Source organism: Plutella xylostella, chromosome 12, assembly GCF_932276165.1.
Source record: "Plutella xylostella chromosome 12, ilPluXylo3.1, whole genome shotgun sequence".
Taxonomy (NCBI): domain Eukaryota; kingdom Metazoa; phylum Arthropoda; class Insecta; order Lepidoptera; family Plutellidae; genus Plutella; species Plutella xylostella.
In genome coordinates this window covers 2,096,473-2,107,329 of record NC_063992.1, presented here as the reverse complement: position 1 = coordinate 2,107,329, position 10,857 = coordinate 2,096,473, and the positions used below count along the sequence as shown (strand labels likewise).

The following is a 10,857-nucleotide window of genomic DNA, read 5'->3' as shown; positions in this document are numbered from 1 at the left end:
ACCTGTACGTTCAAGAAACGGTTCTACCTTTTTTGGCATAAGATTTATTTGCCTAATCTCGTATTGCATAGTAACGTTTGGTCAAAGTCTCGTTACGCCGAAAATCGTATGGCATAAATCTCGTTTAGTAAAAAGTTATTTCGCATAACATTGTTTAGCCTAATAATGGTATGGCCAAATCTTGAATAGTCTAATAATGCTATGGCATAGGTTTATAAGGTTTATACAAAGTAATAATATTCGTTTGGCTTTAACTTTGACGGAGCGTCTCCCTACATAGCGCAAACTGGTGCCTTGTATTGTTTCCGCTGTTTGGAAAACGCTCCGCTCCGCTTCGCTGCGCTCCGCTTTGGTTTTGATGAACATGTGCACCTAACACGCTCCTCCTCGCTTTGCTCGTCGTCGCACCTATTTTTAGGTTTCGATCTCATGGGGTTTGTAATAATTATATTGGTCGTTAACTTTTGATTTTTTGATCATACAATATCGTGATTTTTGGGATGTAGGAGAAAAATACCACAATTTGTACATTTACTACATACTTAATATATTATTTATTAAGATAACATTACGAGAAACAAGATTATACATAGGCATAGACGAACATAAATTTGAGCAAACGAAACTTAGGTGTTTAAAGATTGTGCCTAAAGAGTTTTAGACGAAACGAGCCTTATGCCACATAAGTCTTGGCAAAGTGATGGTTCGGCCAAAAAAGTTTAGACCATACGAGTTATGCGAAATGAGTTTTGGTCAATAAAGATTATGCGAGATGAGCGGAACCCTCAAGAAACACAAGATCAGCCGAGAACATCGCGGCGGTCCGTCAAAGTGTACAGCAGAACCCGAGGCAGTCGATCTATGCGGAAAAGTCATTGAAAATTGGACCACTCGGATCCGTGCCACTGTGAGAAGCCGAGGCGGGCATTTGAATGATGTCATCTTCCATACTTAATGGCATATATGGGCCTTTTAAATAAATAAAAAAAATTGTTGATACCTCATACGCAGCTTGTTTAATTTCGTTTCAAAATCTACCCGCCCTTATTGAAAAACCCTTTATTTGTGCGGATATACCAGCTATCCGATACCCATAGAGGCTCTGCCTATAATGTGGCAAGTTACTTGGCGACCCTCCTTGCGGGGTGAAAGAAGTGGCGGGGGCGAGGTAGCACGACATGCTACACACGTAGAAAAGTGTGCCCGGATTAATCTCGCGATAGCTTGTAACTATTTCTGACGTAAGTAAAATTTTATTCTATGAGTGTTCCCGTAAATGTCATATTTAACTTTTAAATTTATAGTTTGACAGCATTAAAATTTGGATGTTTACCTTCAGAATATCTACCAATTTGAATTTATTTATGTAAAAGTGTTTTATTTTATAAATCAATTTCCATGTCACTTTCATGTTCACTCTCTGTTTGAACTTGTTCATCGTCGTCGTCATCCTCATCTTCATCATCGTTTTCATTAACTTCAATTATAAATCTAAGACAAAAACCAAAAAACATTGTATCTACTTTGAAGTATAAAGTACTAGAGTACGCCAGTCATATTAGTTCAGTGTACACCTATAATATTTTATGTTTAATTTACATTAAATTATAAATAAACAATAACATACCTCTCAAATACATCGTCAAATACTCTATCAGATTTATAATATTCGTCTTAATTTTTTATGACATGGTCGTCACAAAGTGTAGGTGATGTGTCTACAAATGGGAACAATATGGCTAAGTCAAATTCTTTTCCCCAAACTCCAATAACCGCGCAGGTACCGTAAAATACTCGTCTAAAATTGCTCACATTAACGTACAAAGCCTAAGCCAATCGAAGCAATCTCAACTTGAAATCTGGCTGGATAGTAATGAAGGGAAAAAAGTTGTGGTCCTATGTATCTCAGAGCACCACCGAAGAGAAGCAGATCTTAATTGCATTAGTATCTCAGGTTTTGTTCTGGCATCTAGTTATTGCCGTGTAAAGAGAAAGAGTAAAGGAGGGGTATGCATTTTTGTTAGAGATAATGTATCATTCAAGACTCTACCAAAACTTAAGGAAATGTCAATCCCTTACATATTTGAATTATGCGGAATCGACTTGAATGGTACTTATATATTATGTATTTACAGACCAAATACTAAATATAATGATGGTTTTATCGATAACATGGACAGTTTATTCAGTTTTATAAATAAAAATAAAACTCGTACCGTAATTGCTTGCGGAGACTTTAATGTCGACACCTTGGTAAATAGCAATGAGACTAAACAGTTTATGTGTCTTTTAGAGTCATTTCATTTAGTAAAAAACATACACAAACCTACACGTATAACTAGTCATAGTCGCACTTGTATAGACAACATAATATCGACTAATAAGCTAAATGAAGCGAGAGTTATTGATCTTGCTATCTCAGACCATACTCTTCAATATGCTAACCTGGAAATTCCGTTTACACAAAAAACAGCATATTACAACTACATAAGAGACCTGCAGCCTTACTCCCAGCGATGAGTGGCTGAATCGATTTCAACAAGATCGCTGATTTCGTACTCCCACCGCACATTTTTGCGGCTCATTGTGTTATGACGTCACGCAAACCGTTCAGTGAAAATTATAGCGTTACTAAGCTAGAAATTCGCACCACGAGCTCATCATGAGCTCATCACACAGAGTAGATTATATGTCAAAGTTGCGACTCAACGCCTCTTTGAAAAAAGTTCCTATTCTTGCAACGCAAAGCCATTACAATGGCAAATTTTTCCTATTTTTGTAAGAAAAAGAGCCTGTAATTACACCTACAAAGTGATGTGAAAGTAGTAACTGAGGATACGTGAGGATAGCAAACCAGTCTCCCTGGATATTTAAAGCATATTTAAAGGAGTTGACGGACAATTTGACTGAAGACTTTAGCTTCATGAAACTAGCTGATTTGAGCGTAACAAATAAGGTGAGTATCCACGAACATAATAGAGGTACATGTAAAAGTTTCTTCAACTAAAGGCGGTGATCCATTCGCGAGAAAAACCTCCAATAACCTCTAAGTCCGCGGTCTAAAAAACCTCCAACGATGTTACAAAAAGCACGCCACGACTTTGCCAATGATGAGAGTAGACTGTTTGGTTCGCTAATGGATCACCAACGAGATTCGACAAGCCAACAATCTATACCGTCGCCTCGCCAGTGGATGACCGCCTTAACTCTCATGTTCTTAAGGCATGAAGAAGAAGCCTTAAAGGAAATATCCTTCAAAACAAAGACAAACCTTCCTTTACCATTGTTGTAGTCCTATGGCACCCCAGAGGTGTCATAAAATCTGCCACCTATCTATGTTTAAACCACCTATGTCTGGTCTCGCTCCAGCTAAGTCCAGTGGCTAACAATATATACCTACTAATAATAATAATAATAAGATAAACCTTCCTATACTATCATAATGTCTGTAACCTAAACCCCATGATATCTACTAACCAGAATTTTGGTATTTGTAGGTTTTTACTGCGTTGCAACTGGCTCCAGACTAGAATTTATAACCAAGACTAAATATTCAAGTGCCTATGTGAAGTACCTACTTAACAACAAGTTGTATTAAGATCTTATGAAGTTAATACCTACATAAGAAACTAAATTGGCATATCATTCTGCTACTGAGTAAGTCACTTAAGCTGATTTCAATTTATTTGTAGCAAAAAAGATATGAAATACTACCCTAGCACAAACACTTTAATTTTATGATGCACTGACAGTATGAAAAATAATTTACTTGGCTTGCTTATCTAGATTCTATATCTATAAAATATTATTTGATTCATCTGTTTTCTAAGTACCTTAGGATTAAACTGTAGTGCTGCGGTGGGTATCTTTTGTAGGTAAAAAAATATACCTATGCTGGCTCAATCTCCACCTACTACAGAAACAAGACTATCTATTCTTGGACCAACAGAAAGCCTATCTCAGCTATTGGAACACCCAGGCTTGCTGCTCCATTTTACTCGAGAGCTAGGCTGGCTGAGCTAAAATTAAGGGGATATGTACAAAGGTTCCACTCAAGAGAGCCACATACAGGAGCTTCGCCACCTCTCAGAATAGAATAGAATAGAAAATCTACTAAATAAAGTTGTATCAATACCTTGATAGTACAGTCAGCAATAGATATTTATGCCACCACAGCAACAAAAATTTAATCCTCATGGGTGGAATAATAATATTTTATCAATACTTACTAACTTAAGTATTACTTACCTTAATATTAGTTATCCTTATTTTTCATGTTACATAAATATTACCTATCAATTGTCATAATATCTAAGGGCTTGCGTTGGGGTGGCATACATATCTCTTTGGCTGACTGTACAATATATTATTATTATATCCTAACCTATAGAATTACTATTAATCTATATTTCTATCTTATTTCAGATAATCAGAAAGCAGTTTTTTAGCTAATAGAAGAGAAGCTTATGCTTGATATTTCAGAACACTGATAATAATAAATTGTGATGTGATTTAATATATCATACTTAATAAACACAAAATACAAATACAGCAAAAACCATGTTTCATTTCATTATTTAAATGTTGATGTTGCACTTGACTAAGAGGTCATTCATGATACTATTGATTTATAAAGGCTTGATAGGAAGTATTCCTTCTTAAGAGTCCGGCAATGATAACATTGCAACATGGAAGAAATTGTATAAGTAACATTGTAAGTTGTACTTTTAATATATGGATTCCTTAGCAGACTTGAGGCCCTGTATACTTACTTTTACCTGTTGCAATGTAATACCCTTGTTATCACCTACTGAGTAGAGTGGCAAGACAGTACTTAACAAATTTAACAGTGCTCAGCGGAGGACACTGTCTCGGGCCGCTCTACTTGGTGGTGTAATCAGGGTGTTAGCATTATCTGCTTTATGAAGATTAGGTAGACAGATTTTTTATGTTTAAAGCAGGGTTTACTTACATGATAACATTGTGTTTTTACATAAGCAGACACTTGGTCCATGCATAATGTTACAACTCTTATTACTAGTTATTACTGCTTTTTCTTAGAACTGCTTTAAACATAAAGAATAAAAAATAAAACAGCCGCATTCAACTTTTAATATGATTAATACATTACGAGTAATCGTTTATAGAGTTTACAATGCATGAGTCTAATAAGTACACACCTAAACTATGATCAATTACGACTTACGAACTTTTGGATTTCGATATGATTATGGAATTGTATTAAGTATGTGGTTGAAAGCACGATCTTAGAGTATGGGTTTGCACTTATTATTCAGAAATATTATCACGGTACAAGATATTTTCAGTATTTCACTGTAATTGTAGGTTATGTTGAGTATTTTTTCAATAAATTTCCGCCTTGAGTTAAAACTTTCACAAGATATTTCCTAGGCTATACGGTGACACGCAACGTCTTCTTCTTCTTTCTGTAAACAATGATTGATAGTTTAATATCTATAACTTTGTAACAAATTATCGTAATATTTTATCGGTCTATTTTATAAATCGAGTCGATCTGAGTCTGCAACTTAACCACTCCATCAGAATACTATACTTACGTCATATTATTATGTATTTAGTGCACAAATATCTATTTAAATAAGGAAATTCCATTTGTAATTTTGTTTTATCATTGTTATTGTATGTTGTATGAATGAAGTGGAGGGAGTGCAGTGTTGCCGCAACGGAGTTCTCAAAACGCACATATCCAGCGCTGAAAACGTACATTTAGGGTTAAAACCGTACATGAGCTGTTTTTTTACTAAAATCACTCAATTTAGCTTTTCCAGCTCTTTCGCACCTGCTCGTCAGCAGAAGTACTATATTTTAATAGATTTTAGTCGTGAGAAACGTACCTATATTTATTATAGCATTTTAAAAAGTGTTACAATGTCCTAAAACCTTCAGAGTAGGTACCCCGCAGTTTTATGTATGATATACTTATACTCATTGTAATCATGTAATAATCATATTGGTTGAGAAAATAATCATACAAGAAAATCAAAATCGTAACTAATTGTGGTTAATAATTTTTTTGCTGCGATTCCAAAAAAAATACGTAAAATAGTCCATAAACAAAGATTTTACACATGATAATCATGATATTGGAAGTTAAGTTTAAATGGTACATTACATGGACCAATTATATACACATTACACATGGGAGGCTAAAATAGTACGTCAAATGTGTAAAATGTACGCTAATGGCAACACTGAGGGAGTGTTTTCACAGGTTCACAGAGTATTTTGATTTTTAGTTTGAATGCGTTCAAAAGCCCCTAATTTCGGTTCTACCTTTTTTGGCATAAGATTTTTTTGCCAAATCTCGTATTGCATAGTAACGTTTGGTCAAAGTCTCGTTACGCCGAAAATCGTATGGCATAAATCTCGTTTAGTAAAAAGTTATTTCGCATAACATTGTTTAGCCTAATAATGGTATGGCCAAATCTTGAATAGCCTAATACTGCTATGGCATAGGTTTATACAAAATAATAATATTCGTTTGGCTTTAACTTTGACGGAGCGTCTTGGAGCGTCTCCCTACATAGCGCAAACTGGTGCCTTTTATTGTTTCCGCTGTTTGGAAAACGCTCCGCTCCGCTTCGCTGCGTTCCGCTTTGGTTTTGATGAACATGTGCACCTAACACGCTCCTCCTCGCTTTGCTCGTCGTCGCACCTATTTTTAGGTTTCGATCTCATGGGGTTTGTAATAATTATATTGGTCTTTAACTTTCGATTTTTTTATCATACAATATCGTGATTTTCGTGATGTAGGAGAAAAATACCACAATTTGTACATTTACTACATACTTAATATATTATTTATTAAGATAACATTAGGAGAAACAAGATTATACATAGGTATAGACGAACAAAAATTTGAGCAAACGAAACTTAGGTGTTTAAAGATTGTGCCTAAAGAGTTTTAGACGAAACGAGCCTTATGCCACATAAGTCTTGGCAAAGTGATGGTTCGGCCAAAAAAGTTTAGACCATACGAGTTATGCGAAATGAGTTTTGGTCAATAAAGATTATGCCAGATGAGCGGAACCCCCTAATTTCATATTTTAACGTTTACAAAGTTAAGTTTTTGTGAATAATAAGTAAAAAATGGCATGAGTGATGACTTTAACCTAGTGTTTAATAAGTATTTTAATTAATATTTTACTAACATTGAAAAAATAAAAACATAATATGGACTGATGATTACCGGATTTCTTATTTCAAGCTTCGCTAGTACTTCGAACGCACACCAATTTTTTCCTTGTCAGAGCGAGAAAAAACACAAGATCTTATACAATTTTATAGAGCGACATCTCTTTCTTTCACCTCTATTGAAATACGGAACGCAACATCGGCCTGATATCGGCTTACTTCGGCTACCGTTTCAAAAATAATCACTAGTCGTTTCTTGATATATTTTCTACGTTGTCCCTGGTCCGCGGCTCAGTCAAAACCGAGGTGGTGGTACCAACTGAATCGGCCTAAATTTTTGAACTGAGTTTTAATTGGCTTTTTTGGATAGCAACTATTAATCGCTGGGAGTAAGGCTGCTGAATATAGATAATTTAGAAAATATGAAAACAGATTTGCTAAATGTCTCTTGGGATAAAGTACTCAAAGCATCGGACTGTGATACTGGTTTCAACATTTTTCATGACATTATTACAGAAGCGTTTGATAGGTACTGTCCTGAAATAAAAATAAAATGTAACAGCTCTAGTAAGGACCGGGGCTGGATTACACCGGGAATTAAGAAGTCTTGCTCAACAAAAAGAGAAATGTTCATAAGAGCAAAAGTTTCTGAGAACAAAGAAGTACACAACCGGTACAGAACCTACTGTGCTATTTTAAATCGAGTAATTTTACATGCAAAAAGATCCTATAATGAAAACAAGATAATAAATTCTCATGATATAGTCAAGTCAACGTGGAATTTAATAAATAGGAATATTAATGGTATGAAACCAGTTGAAGTAAATAAATATGTCGGATTGACCGATGGAGTGAGAGCAGTAACCTCCGAAAATGAAGCTCCAGATTTATTCAATGATTTTTTTACATACACGGGAACTGGGGATAAGAGTGCTGCCATCAGCACACCAAATATTTCTACAAAAACAAATGATCAGCCCTCTAACCCAAATACCATGTTTGCCAGACCAGTAACCAGAGATGAATTATTTAAAACAGTAATGGCGTTGAAAAACAAAAAATCATGTGGGTATGACAATATACCAACATTGGTTCTCAAATATATCTTTGATGCCATTGCTGAACCTTTACTGTTTCTGGTAAACTTATCGCTCACCGAAGGTATATTTCCGGCTAGGTTAAAGAAGGCTGATATAAAGCCAATTCATAAGAAAGATGACAAACTCAATGTTAATAATTACCGTCCCGTATCTTTACTTATTACTTTATCAAAGATATTTGAGGGAATTATGGCAAGTAGACTTCGATGTTTTCTGTCACTTAATCAAATATTAGCCAAAGAACAATTTGGGTTTCAAAAGGGCTCCTCTACCGCTGACGCAATATTTGATATTGTAGATTTTGTAACAGAGGCCCTAGATGGTAAAGAAAATGTCGTGTCTGTACTATTAGATCTATCTAAGGCTTTTGACCATGTTGATCACGAAATTTTGCTTAATATTCTAGAAAGAAATGGAATACGCGGAATCATACTTAGTTGGTTTAGGTCATATTTGGAAATGAGGCCACAAAATGTAATCTTACATATCCTAAATGACAAAAAAACCCTAGAAAAGATTGAATCACGCACTTCCATAATACAAATGGGAGTCCCACAGGGTAGTATATTAGGGCCGATTCTATTTTTACTCTATATAAACCATCTTCCATGCGTCATAAAGCAAAAAATCGTTATGTTCGCAGATGATGTGTCGGTCTTTTTCAAATTTGATAGAAAAGATACACCTGACCTCTCTGCTACCATCTCTGATACTATTAAAATAATTATCAAATGGTTAAAAAACATCAAATTAAATACAAATATTAGCAAAACGTGTATATTACATTTCAGAAATTATAATACACCTGATCTTGATTTGAATATTACTATAGATGGCAAAAAAATTGAGACTGTTAAAAGTGCAAAATTTCTAGGCATACATTTTGATGATCATCTAAACTGGAAGACACATATAGATGTCTTGGAAAATAAGCTCAGCAGCTTTTGTTTTGCGTTACGGTGTCTGTCAAAAATAACCACGAAAAAAGCTACACTCCAAGCATATTTTGCCTTTTTTCAATCAAGGGTTACCTACGGATTGGCGATGTGGGGAGGGTGTACGGATATAAAAAGAATTTTTATTCTGCAAAAGAGATGCGTCCGAATCCTTGAAAATTTAGGGTCAAACAGGATTTCTTGCAGGGAGTCCTTCGTGAAGTTAAGAAGGCATACCGTTACAGCTCTTTATATTATAGAGCTGTGTAAAATAGTTAAACGATACCCCTCTAAATTCCCACTACGTCCTGAAGGCATTAGCAGTAGATTAAATGAGAAAAATAAATTTAATTTGGATGTCCCTACATCTAGAACTGTGACATTGTATTGTATTGTATTGTATTGTATATTTATTCAGAAACAAATTACATTGTGTTTGAATTTAAACTTAAATATAATAACATACAATTTAATGTTCATAACAATCAAATGTAATTAGGACATAATATTAATTAACAAGAAAAATTTACAATTTAATCACAATAATTTACAAAGAGATAATACAATAATTACACTCAATTAACTATAATAATTAATAATGATAACACAAAATTAATGATTGATTAAAAAAAACTCATCTATTGAATAATAGCACTTCTTTATCAAAAAATGTTTAAGTTTAGTCTTAAAAAGTTTGTAAGACATAATTTCCTTCAATTCTAATGGTAGATTATTATAAATATGGGGTGCCTGATATCTAGGTGAGTATTTGGCAACATTTAGTCGTGGACATATTTCAATCTTGAGATCTTTTCTACGAGTCATAAGCCTTTGCTTTCTCTCAGATTCTGTTTCCAGTCTGTACAGATTTTTTACTAAGTCAGATGTTATAACTAGTATAAAGAGGCACGGTACTGTTAGAAGTTCCAGTTTTACGAAATAATCTCGACATGATTGTCGTTGGGATATCCGGACCATCGTTCTGATGGCCCTTTTTTGCATGACAAATGCTTTATTTATATTATATTCATAGCCATTTCCCCAAAATCTAATGCTATAGCGCAGTTTTGACTCAACGAGTGCGTAGTAAACTTGTTTAAGGTTTTTAATATTTATCTCATCACGAAGAGTGCGAAGAGCGAAACATGCCGAGCTTAGTGCGCTTTCTATAGATTTTAGTTCTTCTTTCCAATTTAATTGATCGTCAATGTGTATGCCTAGAAATTTCACAGATTGTACAAGCTCAATTTTATTACCATCAATATTTATGTCAATTGTTTCATTATTTATAGATGTCGTTTTAAATAGTATAGCATTAGTTTTATTTGTATTTAATTTTAAATTATTGCACTTAAACCATTGGTCAAACAACATTAGAGCTCGATTAACCCTTTCCGTTAGTAGCACAATATCATTTGAATGTACTACTGCATTTGTGTCGTCTGCAAATAACACTAATTGTGTTTCCGGTAGGGATTTTGCCATGAAATTAATCAGGTCATTGGTGAAGATAATGAATAGTATTGGCCCCAATATAGATCCTTGCGGTACACCTCTTTCAATTTTTTGTAATCTAGATTTATGTATTTGTTCACTATTGTTTTCCACGCTTACTATTTCTACAAATTGTTTTCTATTACTGAGAT

The 10,857-nt window shown here is 34.4% G+C and overlaps 2 long non-coding RNA genes across 3 annotated transcripts; one reads left to right on the top strand and one right to left on the bottom strand.

Moving 5' to 3' along the window:
* The first annotated feature begins 2,493 nt into the window (after positions 1-2,493).
* On the top strand, positions 2,494-5,394 carry LOC125489260. Of its 2 annotated transcripts, XR_007266842.1 has the most exons (3): positions 2,494-2,956; positions 3,498-3,657; positions 4,426-5,394. It is a non-coding gene; the product is annotated as an uncharacterized LOC125489260 (long non-coding RNA). The 2 variants fall into 2 exon arrangements; XR_007266841.1 differs by having other exon boundaries at positions 2,494-3,657.
* On the bottom strand, positions 5,094-6,294 carry LOC125489261. Its single transcript, XR_007266843.1, has 2 exons — positions 5,580-6,294; positions 5,094-5,447 (listed from the first exon to the last, which is right to left on the bottom strand). It is a non-coding gene; the product is annotated as an uncharacterized LOC125489261 (long non-coding RNA).
* Positions 6,295-10,857: the final 4,563 nt, after the last annotated feature.